This window comes from Falco naumanni, chromosome 3 (assembly GCF_017639655.2).
Source record: "Falco naumanni isolate bFalNau1 chromosome 3, bFalNau1.pat, whole genome shotgun sequence".
Taxonomy (NCBI): Eukaryota; Metazoa; Chordata; class Aves; order Falconiformes; family Falconidae; genus Falco; species Falco naumanni.
This window is the reverse complement of record NC_054056.1, coordinates 74,926,230-74,942,665: the sequence shown is the minus strand read 5'-3', so window position 1 is coordinate 74,942,665 and position 16,436 is coordinate 74,926,230.

The following is a 16,436-nucleotide window of genomic DNA, read 5'->3' as shown; positions in this document are numbered from 1 at the left end:
CCATACGCAACTACAGTACGACCCCACAGGAGTAATTCCCATGAAACTAAAGAAACCAGTAACTCTAGCCAAGATCAGCTGGGAAAAAGACCTTAAGCAAAACTATGATGAAGATCACAGCTTATTCACAGATTGGTCAGGGTTGGAAGGTGCCTCTGGACATCATCTGGTCCAGCCCCTGCTAAAGCAGGTTCACCTACAGCAGGTCACACAGGAGCGTGTCCAAGCAGGTTTTGATTATCTCCAGAGAAGGAGACTCCACAGCCTCTCTGGGCAGCCTGTGCCAGGGCTCTGTCACCCTCAAAGTGAAGAAGTTCTTCCTCATATTCAGCAGGAACTGCCTGTGCTGCAGTTTGTGCCCGTTGCCCCCTGTCCTGCTGCTGGGCACCACTGAAAAGAGCCTGGCCCCGTCCTCTTGACAGTCAGGGAGACGCGAGCCAGCAAACTGGTATTTGTCACAGGTTTGCACTGCTGCTGTGCTGACAAGGGCTCAGGGCTCAATGTGCCGCTTTACAGCTGTGAAACAGCTGTACAGGCACAAACAAGGAGAGAAAGGGAAGGTGGGTAGGTGCAGGCACAGCTGGTGTCCTGTCCCTCACATCCCCAGTCTGGCAGGGTGTCCCGGGGGGGCTGCACTGGGGGCAGCGGAGCTAGGCTGTCCTTCATGGGTGGCAGAGTAGTGACCTGCCACCCCAGGAGCTGCAGCTATTCACAGGCAGCAGTTTCCCCAGACGGGCACCCTCTGCCTTGTCACGTGTGGTCTCAGCAAAGTCATTTTCTTTCTCTGCTCCTCAGGCTAAAAAGGGAGATCTTTTAAAATTTTAATATTCCCCCTATCCTCCAGCAGCCCTTACAGGCCTCCCAGTGCCTTTAATATTATTCAAGTAGATACTTAAATGCCTTGATGAACAAGTATCCGGGTGGGTACTGAGCTGATTTACCTGCACAGCTGCAGAGGTGGCATACACTACAGAAAAGAGCTGTAAAACCTCTCTTTGCAAACCGCTCTTTCAATCATATCCTTCCAGCATAAATAAGATCAAATTAGGCTAAACACAAGACATCTGCAAGGACAGCAAGCTTTATCTGGGATTTTGATAAGGAGGTGAGATTGAGCATTGGAAATGTGAGATGCATTGATTTCCTCAGAGGTGAAAGGTTCAAAGACAAACTTCAGGGAGGCTCACTGGCAACTCTGGGGCACAAAGGCTTTTATTTTCTCAATACTGCACATTTATGCTGAATAAATAGGTAATCTATGCAGCTGGAATGAACACCCTCCATACACACCGCTGAAAATACAAACCTTGGTCCTTTGTTTGCAAAGGGACTTGTCCTTTTAACTGTAACTATTGGTGAAACACAACATTCTTCCTCCTCCCTACAGTTCTTGCCTTGTTTATACTTCTGGGCCATCTCAGCTACCAGAACAACAATACAACGTAAATGAAACCAAGTAAGTTACCAGACAACCTAAAGGCACTGGATCCACAAAGGGTTGTGCTTTGGCAGATCTATATGCCACTGGCTAATTAATCACTTGAATTCAGTGGCAGTCCTCAGAACGTGTGATGCCAAGCTTAAGCATGTCTTTATTAGAGCAGGACCTTGGATGGCCAGGCACATTATACAAATGTACTAAATAACCTTTTAGCCCACTAAGACAGAAGTTTAATACCACTGTTTCACTGAAAACATACTGAGTGCTTTGCAACAGAAAGATGACAATCGTATACTGGTGAAAAAGAGGAAATTGTTGACCTGAAGTGTCTGTGAGAATCTGCAGATAAGACCATGACCTGCAGCTTCTGAAGAAAACTGTATTACAAACACAGGGCAAAATAAACTGAACTCTGGCATCAGCAAACCAGAGATTAAATGCTTGAAAAGACAAAAAGCCTGTTGGCAGTACAAAGGGAATAAACTGGACAATAATCGAAATACAGCTTGGCTAAATACAGAAAAGCATTCTGCAGTCTGGTACAACCTGTAAGCGACAAGTTTTCCAACACCCTTTTTTAATAATTATTAAAGGAATTCAGGACTCACAACACAGATGATCAGATTTTTTTTTACACGAGACCAACAGAGAAATATTAACATTCAAATTGTTTGCAGCTTCATTTCTAAGTGGATAGCTAATGAAGTAGTGAACTTCATCTGCAAATTCAAGCTGCTGTGCACCATCATAACTAGGTAATATTTTCCAAATTGCTTGAACTACCTGAGTGACTCCAAAGCAAGCTTGCGTTAAAAATAATCACCTGGAATCATCTTTCTTCCATGGGCCCTAAACAGCTGCTAGATATTCATATCAATTAATTTGTTGATGCTCCTTTAGTATGTCATTCCTCCTTCATGAGCAGGGGTCCTGGCCCAAACTGCACGCGTGCTCACTGTGAGACCAGACTTACTTGACTGCAGACAAAACCCCCTTCCTCATCAAATTTGCCACAGACTAAAATAAAGTTGTCCACTATCAGCATAAAGTGTTAAGTACTAGCAAGTGATAAGAGACAGCTCAGAGGAAGAATAGTATTCAAAAAGGGGAGACGACAAAAGTCATCAAATAGGTGCTCATTGAAAACAAGATTGAATAAGTGAGGCAAAGGACATCTCTGCACTTAAAAGACCACAGGAAATTTATTCAGATTAGAGCAGAAATCACTCAAGGCACCCCCTGATGGCCTTAGAACAAGATGCTTGTGGGTTATTTCACAATGCAACACAGCTATGCTGATGAAATAAGCCAAACAGACACAAATATTTCTGGTCTATTAAGGCAATTTACAATTCTAAAGATCTTTCCCTCAAATAGACACCCCCCAGTCTCTCCTTCATATTGGCTACTTTCTTTTTATGGATAGAATGGGTGGGAAAACAGTGTTTTTGGATACGATTTGAAGGATTACTGTAGTCTTTTATTGTAACTACTCAAATGTAATATCAGATATGCTTAAGCTTCATGTGATAAACAAAAGCTGTTCAAAGAGTACATGCTGGTATAGTAATGTAATCCATAACAACAACAAGAAGAGAAATTTCCACCAGGAACAGTGAGAACTGAACTCTCTAGGTAGGTCACTAAAGCTACAGTGAACTGAAAGCTTCGCCTAAGGGAATGTAGTTAGAAATAAAACGGAGATATATTCATGTGTCGTGCTTAGCTATGAAGTAAGCCTTGCCTTGTAACATGATGAAAAGGTCAGTATCACATCTGAGTTATGTACACTGTGATTTCACATGGCAAGCACAGGTAATTTTCACTGGAATAGACACTACCTGCCTTCTACAATGCTCCCCATAATGGGAACAGTCTTACTAGCTGTTGAAAAGAAACATGCTTTTAATATTATTTATAACTATATCTATAGGTGATTTAGAACTTGCTAGGACCATACCAGATGTAGACGGAAGCTTTCCATTTGTAGCTACAGAATGTGACCCTGCTGAGCGTCACTGCATGAGGATTTGTCAAGGACTTTTGCAGCCAGAAAACAGGTTATCAGAGACTGACCATTTTGTGAGGATTTACTGGAAGCATAATGATGATATATAAATATTACTTAATGGCTATCTCATTCCTTGGCACTCTCTCCTTCAAGTCTAGAGCTCGTCAAAGAAACGTGTTAGCCCAATTGGATTGCCAAGTGGGAGTGGGAGGGAAGATGGAGACCAGACTGAATGAAGGAAAATAACAGCAGAATTTCTTCTTTCCTATTTAATTTTCACCGAGCAAAAGTACAACAACAAAACTCAACCCCAGACAAACTTTTTTTAGGTCAGCTATCAAGGTTTTTCTCAGGCAAAAGAAAAATCAATGTTTCAGTTGTGTTACTCTCTTGTTACCCTTTCTTTTAGATGTAGATCAATTTTGAATGAAAACAGTGCTCTCTTGAAATGAAAACAAGAAATGTTTTATCTAGAAAATGTCAAGCTAAATAGGCCAATATTTTTTATTATTAAAATGTCTAAATGAATGCTTCTACTTTTTGGTACCTTCCCTCATTTTTTTCAGCTAAAATTATTGATGCAAGTTCAGAAACAATTGGTGCCTCCAATACATGTACTACTTTTCTCCAGGACAAAAAGGGTACATGCCAGAGTCTGAGGGTCAGAAAAGCCCCATAGCCAGGTGCTGAGGCCACCCCCAGCTCCTGGGGGGCTGCCCATGTGCAGACATCTGTGCATAAGCCACTGCGACCCTCAGGCTTGGTGAGGGAAAAGGCAACGAGAAGGGGAGACATGACACGGCTGCTTTTGAACTCTTTCTTTCTCTTTGCAAAGCTACCAGCAAGTGGAAGGAACATAAAATTCCCTACTTTAACTCTGACTCCAGAGCTGCCAAGATAACTTTGCTTTGGCTAATAAGCTGTTGTTAGGATTACAACTAACAGCCTAGCAGATTTTGTGTGTGTGTGTGTCTCTATCCCACCCATGCCTAACCCTTCCTTTCAGCTTTCACAGTACCTGCAGTAACGTTTTCTCTCATTGTCAGACCAATAGTGCCTCTTCTCCTTGCATGCTGAGGACCCCGCAGCAGCTTGTGCAGATTAAATCACCTGCACTGGATCAGATCACACAGACCATTTTAAACGACAGAATTGCTGCCCACCTCCCATCTCCTACAGTATGAGGAGGTTCCCGGTCTGTCTTATGGAGGCAGCAAAGCAGAAAACCTGGTGAGAAAGCGCAGAAGGCTTTCCAGAACAAACCTCTGCTACTTCTACAGGGAACCTGAGGGACTGCACTTGCCTGATCTTTTTTAACTTTTTAAACTTTTTTAACGTAGGCACTAAACTCCTGAAGCTCCTTTCCCACTCTCCTTGTGGCCTAAACGTAGCATCTCAAACCCTTTCTCTTTCTATTGACTTGAGTCAAAATGGCTCCGTTCTGCAGCAATAAGAGATGAATACTCTGGATCTCTATGTTGTCTCATGGACTGTGCACAACACTTGTGAGTCTATGCAACTCTATTTCTTCACTTTGAAAAAAAAACCAGTTCAGATCATGGACTTGCACACTAACTAAGCACTGCAACTGCCTTTAGTTCTGGCATTCAGTTAACACGAACAAATTATTTGAGTTCTTGCAATTTACATGAGGTTTCATCAGAATATAGTCCAATATTCAATTAGGAACCTTTCTGGGGGAAGACTCACCATGCAGAACTTTGAACACTGTGATCAATGTATTAAAGACCAGGGAGCCTTTGAAACTGAGCTGCCTTAATTAATCCACTTCATTTTGCATTTTACTAGTCTCAGAAAAATATTCTTTCACTTCCAGATTGATAAATGATCCTACCCCAGCATGGAGGGACTGGCTGGATAAGCTGCTCTCCTGAGATGGCATTCAGCCCTCCATTTCTGAGATACTCTAATGAACAAGCTAACCTTTGAACATCAACCTGCAAACAAAAACTGAACATACTTGCCTCTTTTGCAAATGCATCCTGATTATCCTAGGCTTATACGCATAAGCAATCCTTAGACTTGTCTGCTTACCTTAAAGCACTTATTTATATTGTACCAACCAAGCCTTAGTCTACTGTAACATGCCAGACTGGGAATCTGTTTACAACACAACCACTAAATATACGCTGGAAGGAGTAGCAGATGTGCCCAGTGGCTTGGGAAAAGCAGATGTTATGTTTAATTATGTGACATAGTTAAAAAGAAAGGAGAAACAAAATCACGTATGCAATTAATGAAGGGCAGGAATCTTCATTTAGATTTAAGTACATAATATTAAGCAAGTATTTTGCTCAGATGAGCCGATTTGCTAAATTCAAATCACTGCTAAACCTGAACAGTCTGTTTGGATCCTACACTTCATAATACTTAGAATCAGAGTTTAGATCATCAAGGTCAGAGTGTCTGAAATCAGTTTCAAATATCTCCAGAGTGGAGTGCAAATAAATGGTTTAAACTTGCAGCCATCTGCGGCGAGGGTTATCATCCCTTCCTCTGATGAGAGAGCAATTGCCAGAAGCCCTTGGTAATTATGAAATGCAGGATGGTGTTACTTTATCATAGCTGGCTTCGGATACCATTAAACATACCTACACAGCACCACAGTTATGGGATCTCCAAACTGTGTTATGCTCTACTTGAAGCCCTCAAACTCTTCCTGTGCAACCTGCAAAAGGATTCCAATGTACAAGAGATGGAAGGAAGGGGGCACGCACAGCCCCAACACCAGCACTCTCCCAAAGCTGACATCCCCCCTTCTCTTCCCACTCTGTGTAGGGGCTGTGCACACCAACAGTGCCTGGGTTAGGAGTCTGAGGACATAGAACAGTGGCCTGTCCACAAATATATGGGTTGTCACTGGCTTCTATGTATAAGCCCTAAGGAATGCTTCTCCAAGGCATCAGTTAGCTCAGACAATACGCTGAAGAGCATGGAGGAAGTGAAACTGGTACCTCAGCATTTCTGCATCACCATCGCCACAGATGGTAGAGGGTTTCTCCTGGCTGAAACGCTGCAGGGGTATATTGTGCTTAGTGTTGGCCCTAGCATACGAATGGAATGGTAATGCCCATCCAACTCCCTCTCTGTTTTCCCCAGCTTTCCCTGATTTTTGCTGGTCTGCACACGCTTGAGAGATGTGCAACTGGATATTGAGCAAAGGGGGTAAAAATGACTGTTGGATACCGCTTTGGTCACTAAGCACAACCAGTTTTGCCCTTCTTGATAAGACTGGGTGCTTTGAGAAAAAAACATCATGTGATTATGCCATTATTTGCAGGACTGTAGTCCAGTCTCTCAAATGCAAAGTACAAAGCTTAGATTGTACAAGCAAACTTACCTTTGAAACTATCAAGTGCTTTACCTTGCAATCCTACCACTCATTCAGTGGAAGTTTTAATGAAAACTTACTAAATGTGAAAAATTATTGGGACCTGAGGACAGGTAGCTCAACAAATGTTAATGAAGATAATTAAACAAGGAGAGATATTAGTAAGAATAATACGCTTAAGCTCATTGCTTTTCTCCTGTCTGGGGTTTAGGGAGACGTTGCATATGCTATGTTTGCAGCCATGTACTTAATTGCAAGATTTACTGGTAATTGGCAACATTCAATACAAGAAAAAATTCATCTGATCATCTGTAAGATTAATGGAGACAGTAAATCTTAAAACAAAACAGAAGTCCTCTTGAACCGATGCAAAATTCCCAGGACAACAGAGCAAGCCATGGTTATAGCGGTATTTTAGCTAGCTATCACTGTATTTTTAAAACATACACAGAAGTGAACACTGTGCATTCTATGACAATAATTTACTTTTAGAGATATTTAACACTAACAAATTGTCCAGGAGCACTGCAATGTACCAATAATGAATTACCTTTAAGCAACACTTTGCCTCTAAATGATGCCAATGTGCTTTATAAGTTAATACTTGGCTGTTGTAACTCCATTGTAGTCAAAGTGATTTCAGAGGATCTACACTTGTGTACATGAGTGAAGGATGCAATGATTATTATTTTTTTCATGCACATTGACATTCAGCCATGAATGTTTACTAGATAACAACACTGCTCTACCTGGACCTTAGTAAAGTCTTTGACACCACTTCCACAGCATTCTCCTGGAGACAGTGGCTGCTCATGGCTTGGACAGGTATCCTTTATGCTGGGGAAAAAGTTGGCTGGACAGCCCAGCCCAAGGGGCGGTGGTGAATGGAGTTACACCCAGCTGGCAGCTGGTCACACATGGGGCTCCTCTGGGCTCAGTACTGGGGCCAGTTCTGTTTAGTATCTTTATCGATGATCTGGAAGAAGGGACTGAGTGCACCCTAAGTAGGCTTGCAGATGACACCAAGCTGGGGGGGAGTGTTGAGGTGCCTGAAGGCAGGAAGGCTCTGCAGAGGGATCTGGACAGGCTGGACCGATGGGCCAAGGCCAGTTGTGTGAGGTTCAACAAGGCTCAGTGCCGGGTCCTGCACCTGGGTCACACCAGCCCCACGCAGCGCTACAGGCTGGGGCAGAGCGGCTGGGAAGCTGCCCAGAGGAAAAGGACCTGGGGGTGCTGGTCGGCAGCCGGCTGAACGTGAGCCAGCAGTGTGCCCAGGTGGCCAGGAAGGCCAACAGCCCCCTGGCTTGTGTCAGAAACCGTGTGGCCAGCAGGACCAGGGCAGTGACCGTCCCCCTGCACTGGGCACTGGTGAGGCCGCCCCTCGAATGCCGTGTTCAGGTTTGGGCCCCTCACTGCAGGAGGGACATTGAGGGGCTGGAGCGTGTCCAGAGACGGGCAGCGAAGCTGGTGGAGGGGCTGGAGCACAAGGCTTATGAGGAGCGGCTGGGGGAGCTGGGGGTGTTTAGCCTGGAGAAAAGGAGGCTCAGGGGGGACCTTATTGCTCTCTACAGCTGCCTGAAAGGAGGTTGTAGACAGGTGTGGGCAGGTCTCTTCCACCAGATAAGAAGTGACAGGACAAGAGGAAAATACCTCAAGATTCACCAGGGAAGGTTTAGATTGGATATTAGGAAAAATTTCTTCACTGAAAGGATGGTCACACATTGGAACAGGCTGCCTAGGGAAGTGGGTTACTCAGTATCCCTAGAGGTGTTTTTAAAAAGTCATAGATGTAGTGCTTAAGGACATGGTTTAGTGGTGGGCTTGGCTGTCCTGGGTTAATGGTTGAACTTCATCTTAAAGGTCATTTCCAGTCTAAATGGTTCTATGATTCTATGACTTCAGATAATACTTGTTTGATTGAAACCTGGAGGGAGATGAGGTAGACTCAAGTCATGAACTGAGATGTTTGAGCCTGTATGCCTGGGACCAATTAGTAGCACTATTATTGATTCACACATCAGAGCACATAAGACTACTATTTACCTTTTGATTTTCCTCCTATAAATCTGTCCAAGAACAGACATTTTTTTGTGTACAGAGTTGTTCTTATGTCCTTTTGACCCCTAATCATTACCAATAATATCACCAAACACTTCCTGGTGGCAGTGAGACTCCCTGCTCTGTAGGTTTTTTGCATATCACAGTCGTGATATTCCTTTCACATATGGCAGAAATCTCACAAGAGGTCAGGTAAAAAAACCCCAACAAATAAAAGCGATCCAGAACCTTGTGATTAACCTTCCAGTATTTTATCTAGGATGGGGCAGCTAGCTTGAGTCAATTATTAATTACTCACATCTGTTTCTGCAATAGGGGACCCTGCCAGAACTTTCTGATACTTGGATCCAGAAGGAAACTTTCCCATGTTCATGGGTGCTTGGTTCCAGTGTTTTGGTTGGGTTAATGCCACCTCTCCTTTCTCTGACAGAAAGTTGTTGTCTTTAAAAATAGAAAACTCCATCCGCTCTATGGGAAACCAAATTGCAGCTAATTTCAAAGTATTTCTCTTGTCCAAGCTCAGAGAGGGGATTGCCATTCAGAAAGTACCGTCACAGACCTGTAAAGGTCCAAACAGGCTGTTTGTTCCTCTCTGATTCCTTTCCACTAAAATGGAATAACAACAGAAGAAAAACAGTCGGTCCCACCATGAGCTCTATGAAGGTGGAGTTGTTTCCACACGAGTGACCCACTGGGACCCGTAGCATTCCAGGGGTGCATGGCCAGGCAGGTTTGTGGAGTGACTGCCACTGACTTCAGGAAACTCTGGATCAGGCCTGAGGGCTCTACACAAGACCCTGATTTTCCACAGCGCTTGGCTTGGCCCCAGTGCTCCCACAGATCTGCCAGTGGGCTCGCACCTTACAGCAGGCTCCTGCAAAGCCCTGAGCAGAGGCTGGGCCATTCCCTGCAGGAAAGCATGGGACTCCTGAGCAGTGGCTGGAGGAAACAAGCAGAGCACTGCAGAAAAACATAAGGCTGTTTAAGGGACTGCAAAAGATCAGACATTTGCACTTTGAATAGCTAGTTCCCCAGTGGAATACAAATCCTGCCCTGGGATAGCATGCATACTTTGTTGACTCACAGCAACTGCTTATTAATTTGTCTAAATATTTCCCGTTCTATGGACCCCCGGCTCCCCAGCTCCCCTCACTTGCACACACGTACCCGGAGCCCTTCCTGCAGAGGCCGGCATGGCGCTGCCGTGAGCTGCCCAGGCGGGTGGTGAGGAGCAAGGTGGCCGCGACTGAGCGGCAGAGCGGAACAGCCGCTCCCTGCCACAGGCCAGCAGTGGTGCCTGGCACAGGCGGCCAAGGGGCTGGAAGGAGGTGACACACTGGCATTACCTGCGGTGCCAGCAGCGTGCTGGGGCATCAGGAAAAAAAGCCTGATGTTGCAGGGGTAACAGCCCCTCAACAGATCCACTTGGAAAAAGAGAAGCCCCGCAAGTCTGGTATTACCATACGCAACTACAGTACGACCCCACAGGAGTAATTCTCATGAAACTAAAGAAACCAGTAACTCTAGCCAAGATCAGCTGGGAAAAAGACCTTAAGCAAAACTATGATGAAGATCACAGCTTATTCACAGATTGGTCAGGGTTGGAAGGTGCCTCTGGACATCATCTAGTCCAGCCCCTGCTAAAGCAGGTTCACCTACAGCAGGTCACACAGGAGCGTGTCCAAGCAGGTTTTGAACGTCTCCAGAGAAGGAGACTCCACAGCCTCTCTGGGCAGCCTGTGCCAGGGCTCTGTCACCCTCAAAGTGAAGAAGTTCTTCCTTATATTCAGCAGGAACTGCCTGTGCTGCAGTTTTTGTGCCCGTTGCCCCCTGTCCTGCTGCTGGGCACCACTGAAAAGAGCCTGGCCCCGTCCTCTTGACACTCAAGATATTTGTATGCATTGGTAAGATCCCCTCTGTCTTCTCTTCCCCAGGGCAAACAGGCCCAGCTCTCTCAGCCTTTCCTCATCAGGAAGATGCTCCAGGCCCCTCATCATCTTTGTAGACCTCTGTTGGACCCTCTCCAGTAGTTCCCTGTCTCTCTTGAACTGGGAGGCCATTGCTGGACACAGCACTCCAGATGTGCCCCACCAGGTCAGAGCAGAGTGGGAGGATCACCTTCAACCTGCTGGCCACACTCCTCCAGATGCACCCCAGGATCCCATTTGCCTCCTTGGCCACAATGGCACACTGCTGGCTCATGGCCAGCTTGCTGTCCACGAAGACTCCCATGTCCTCCTCCGCAGAGCTGCCTTCCAGCAGGTCACCTTCAGCCTGTGCTGGTGTGTGGGGCTGTTCCTCCCCAGGTGCAGGACCCTACACTTGCCTTTGCTGAACTTCATTAGGTTCCCCTCTGCCCAACTCTTGAGCCTATTCTTTTGTTCTGGGGTTTCAGAAACCTAGTTGACATTTGGAACATGCAAAACTTAAAAGATTTCAGAAAAAACAGCAAAATGCAATCATTGAACTTTACCCATTTGTCAAAATGTCAAAGTTGCCTTTTAATGAATTCCTGACACTGTAGCATTTGTCTGGACCTTCCAGTGGCTTAATATCTGCTTCTGATGTTTTTCTTTTGGTGCCTATCAGGGAAGGGATGAGGAAGATGGTACTTGTGTCACTGGGCTTTGAATGTTGTTATCCCATTAAAAAGCATTAATTGTCACTGCCTGACTTATCTTACTGAGTTCATAATGGCTGTTCTCATATCTCACATATGTCTGAATGCTCTCATTTAATGTCACAGCATGCAGCCTTTAATCTGATCAAACCCATGATTGGGGTCACAATACGACACTGTCAGAGCCATCCTGGGAGCTAAGAGGGTCACTGTGCACTCACTACTTCCAAAAGTCTACCTAAATACTCAGCTACAAGACTGTGAGATACACTCAAAACATTTTTATTTTTCTGGGGCAGTAGCTTGCACCAATGCCACTCAAGCTGTATTGCCTTTTGTTGGTCAGCGTTTCAGAATTCATTGTCAGGAGACAGTATTTGATGATTTAGAGTTTTCAAAGATTCATTAAGCAACCTGGAAAAAAGCCAACAGAGCTAACTAATAAAGACATTTAAAGTAGATTCCAGAAAAAAATCACTGCTCTGCTACAAGAATAGCATCTCCAAACTATTTATCGACACAGGATCCATCCTCACCAATTAGTCTTAGTTTGACAATTTGGAGAATAAAATTGTTTTGTGATCCTTAAAGATGAATATTTTATACACAGATGAATGAGCTATACTCTTATGTCTGCTCTCATGTCAAGCTGTCAGATAAAGTGCTAAAGCAGTAATAAAACAAACACTGGATTTCCTTTTCTTGTCTGGCTTTAAGAAAAGTATACTGAGTACCCCAAATAAATCCTCACTATGTTATTTTTCTTAAAATAAGATTAGTGAGAAAATAGTTTAGCATATGAAAAATTCCTCTTCTACTATAGAATAGTTGGAAGGCTCATAGAGAGACTGGAGATTTTTATCTGATGGATAAAAATATTTCTTCCTGGACTGAGCTAAGGCAGCTTTATTATTAGTATGTTCTGTTTCTCTTGAAAAATACCAGTGGGTGAAGGAAGCAGACTATCTTTGGTAGGACGTTAGTAATGTAGACTTTGGGAAACTGCAGTTTGCCACTTCCCACAGGCTGGGAAAATCACTGAAATCCACACTTCCACTGAAATAAATTCCCTGAAGGACTTGGGGCATCATCTCTTGGTGCCACAGTTCACGATCTTGAAAACAAGGGTCAAATATTTTGTCAGTTTAAAGGAGGCATGCAAGAATAATACTAATTTACTTACCCAGGTCAAATACAGATATCCATTAAGGAATTATAAAAAGGATTTATGTCTCTGAATTGCATCTCTTCAGGCAAACAAAAGTGTAGTTGTAGTAAGTAAAACATTTACCACCTTGTACTGAAAACTATTTTATCACACGCATAGTAAGCAATTAGGAGACAGAACCCATGCTTGGAGGATTAATTTCCCTAGGATAAAAAAATGTTGGTGCCTTTGTGATCTACAGGGTTGCAAGTCACCAATCATCTTTCTGTTTGGTATTTTTGCAGTCGTCAGTGCAACCGCTGTCAGGCTTCACAGTGCCACAACCATCACTAATAATGGACAGGCTCACAAACAATTGGGACAACCACTGACCTTCTGCAGATTCAGAGAGATCAGGTTCTTAGGAATGTGCACGTAATATATTGCAGGGTTTAGATTTCTTTTCAAACTGCAAGGCTAGGGAATGTCAGTCCCTGAGTCTTTAAAGGTATGAGCCAAAATAAGCAAACACGGAGCAGAAGACAGTAGCACATTTGTCAAGTGAACCTAGTTATCATGATGTAGCTGGGAAGGGACTTCTGTGAGTTGTGGCAGTTTCCTGAAGATTGGTGGTGTAATTTAAATAGAAATATCCCCATTTATAGGAGAAAAAAAATACTTTAAATTAGTGCCAAAAATTATGAACTGAACAAGGATCTTTTGGAAAGTAATGCCATGTAAAAGCCGAGCAGCACGGAGAGATTTCTCCATTGCCCAGCAAGTATGATTCACAAATGAAGGCATAAAAAATTATCTAATATTGTAGCACAATGTCACTTCTGACTACTATGTTGAGAAACTGTGGATAAAGAGTTTTCTTTGACCAGGCGAATCAACGCATACTTTCAGTTACAGCCTACCTTAGTGGTAGATGATAGAGGTTAGCACTTTTATTGGTTTCTGCACTAGTGACAAGTTATATTCCACGTTATGTAGTTCTCACTAGCAACACCTTCCCACCAAGAGCAAGACTGTGGCAGATTATTCCAACAGTTATTCCTTGCGCCATCTTCAGACCTTTGTCAATAGCTTTTCGTCAAAACAGCCTGAGGTCCAAAACTCCCACAGTGGGAGTGGTCAATGCACACAAACCTTGAGTGGTAACTATGGCATTGCTCTGCCATCGCTGTGCTGACTATTAAGTGTCCAGCCTTGGTGACACACATGTGAAATCTCCAGATGTACAACCTAGTGCTCTGATGACCTTCATGGTGAGAACTGCCAAATTAACACCTTATTAATTATTTAGTCTGGCACCTGCACACCAAACTGAAATCACATAGCTTATGAGGAAAATTAGATCAAGACTAATGTCTCAAATTTCTTATTTAGGGAAACCTTCCGAAAGTTTCCAGAGGATAGGTTGAAATTTTCCTTCTTTTTCTTTTCATAAGAGGAAAGGCTGCAAAAGCTGGGACTCCTCAGCCTGGAGAACAGAAGACTCAGGGGCATCTTATCAATGTGTATAAATACCTGATGGGAGCAAATGAAGATACTGGAGCCAGACTATTCTCAGTAGTGACTCCTGAAAGGACAAGAGGTACTGGACACAAATTAGAACACACAACTGCACACAAGTAAACAGTTTTTTACTGTAAGGGTGGTCAACACTGGCAGAGGTTGCCCAAAGAAGCTGTTGAGTCTCCATCCTTGGAGGTATTAAAAATCTGATTGGACATGGTCCTGGGCAATCTGCTTTAGGTGACCCTGCTTGAATTGGGCAGTTGAACTAGCGGACCTCCAGAAGTCCTTCCCAATCCTAACCATTCTGTGATTCTGTTTTACTCATAAAGCTTCTTAACTCAGTCCTGATGCACACTGGAAAGGTTTCTGGGACAATGGATGATCCCAAACTGCTCCACTCTCCACTAGGATTCATCACAAAACAAAATCTGTGTATTCCAAAACATCATACAGCAGCCACAGTTAGTCGTCTATTAGTACTCTGAAATAGAAGAGAAAAAATACAGTGCTATTGTGAACATGAAGTATAAATAGTGGATTATGCAAATTGGTATTTATTGCAGGTGTTGATGGAAACATTTTAATTTTTTTCCAGGGTTATGGGAGTTGGCCTTGGAAATCGAACTCTCTTTGGAATCTCACAGTTAGCCTATCAGGAAATTACCCTGCTTCTCAGGCCCAGAAAGAGTTGTGGTTGCCCATCAGAAATTAAATAATTTTCTGCAAGAGGATGTAGTAAAGTACTGAATGGTCAGTGACATGACTAGGCTGCAGGTATTCTGATGGATCACATTTCACATGGGATTCATGCCAAAAGCTAAAAATTGAGACCAAAAGAAAGAAAACATGGATTTTCCTGACACCCTATTTAATCTTTCATTGCTGAAAATAACTGCATGTTTTCAGTGAAACTTAATGAAGAAGGCTGAACATTCAACACAGTTGAGGTAACTAAGTAACACATCCAAGGATTTGGGGCTCTGTTCCAGCAAACATTTCAACTGGTAATTAGTTTTCTTCTAACAGTTTCAGTACCACTGGTCATACTAATTATTTGCATGACTGGAAACTTAAGTCAATATACAGTCCATTAGTAAGGTGACCCTGAAGGCCTAGACTCACAAAACAGAGATGGGGACCAAGATGGAATTTGGTTAATGTGATCTAAATCTTTATTATATAATTAAATAAAATTAATCATGAATTCACCTTCATCATATATTTCACATTAAAATGTGAAACTACAGCCAATAAATGTAGTTCAATTGAAAATTTATGTACTACCAAGCCTGATTCTAAAGTAAGGCTAAGTCAGCATCTTCTTCATATCCTTTTAATCACACCTCAAACAGATATCCATTCTTTCTTGTTAAAAAAATAACACCAGTCACATTCTTGGCTGACTTCAGGAACACAATGTAGAGTTAAACCCACCAATCCTCTGATGTAGAAGTGCAGCTCTGGAGCAAAATATACCATTTAATTAGGAAAACGAAATGGAAACAGGTTAAATTATTAAAAAAAAAAAAAGAATTCCCACAAACAATACTTCTTCACTTTTACTGATTCATTTATGTCATCTATATATAAGATTTGCAAATGGAAAGTGAAATGTCACATCTGGCTGGGAACTTAACAGTGTTTTTAATAGATCTCAGAAACATGTCTCTTACAAAGGAAGGTGTTCAGCTCTCTTATCTTAACGCTGACTAATTAGCCTCAGTAGTGACGAACCGCTTCCAAATGAATGAGCTTTTGATATGAAACTTCATCAAATTTTGGTGGAAATCTGATCATGGGAAAATTGCTTATGGAAATAAATGTCTTAACACTTGATGCATCCCTTAAAAAACGAGGATTCTTTGGCATTATCTTGTGTAATAAAGATGTTGCAAAAACCAAAAGCCCCAAATGTTACTTGTACTAAGCAATTTTGATACTTTTGTTTTTCATCTGATTAAAATGTATTAAAATTAGCATACAGGTATTTACACTTATCTAGAGACATAACAGTATTCCAGTTTATGGGTTTTGTATTTCAATCTGATTTTGTACTTCAAATTTGCATTTACATTTATGCTATACATAATGAACTGAAAACTAGCATTTTTTTTAGTTTTGTTTTGCATGAAATATCTGTCTCTTTTAATTTTTTCCCCATTATGGAATCCATTTCTTCTCCCATCTTAATCATAGGTAGTAATAACAGGCCATTTTCTATGCAGGCCACCAGCACAAGTTTCATCATTTTGCAATACACAGCAGCTACTAATTGCTCTTAAT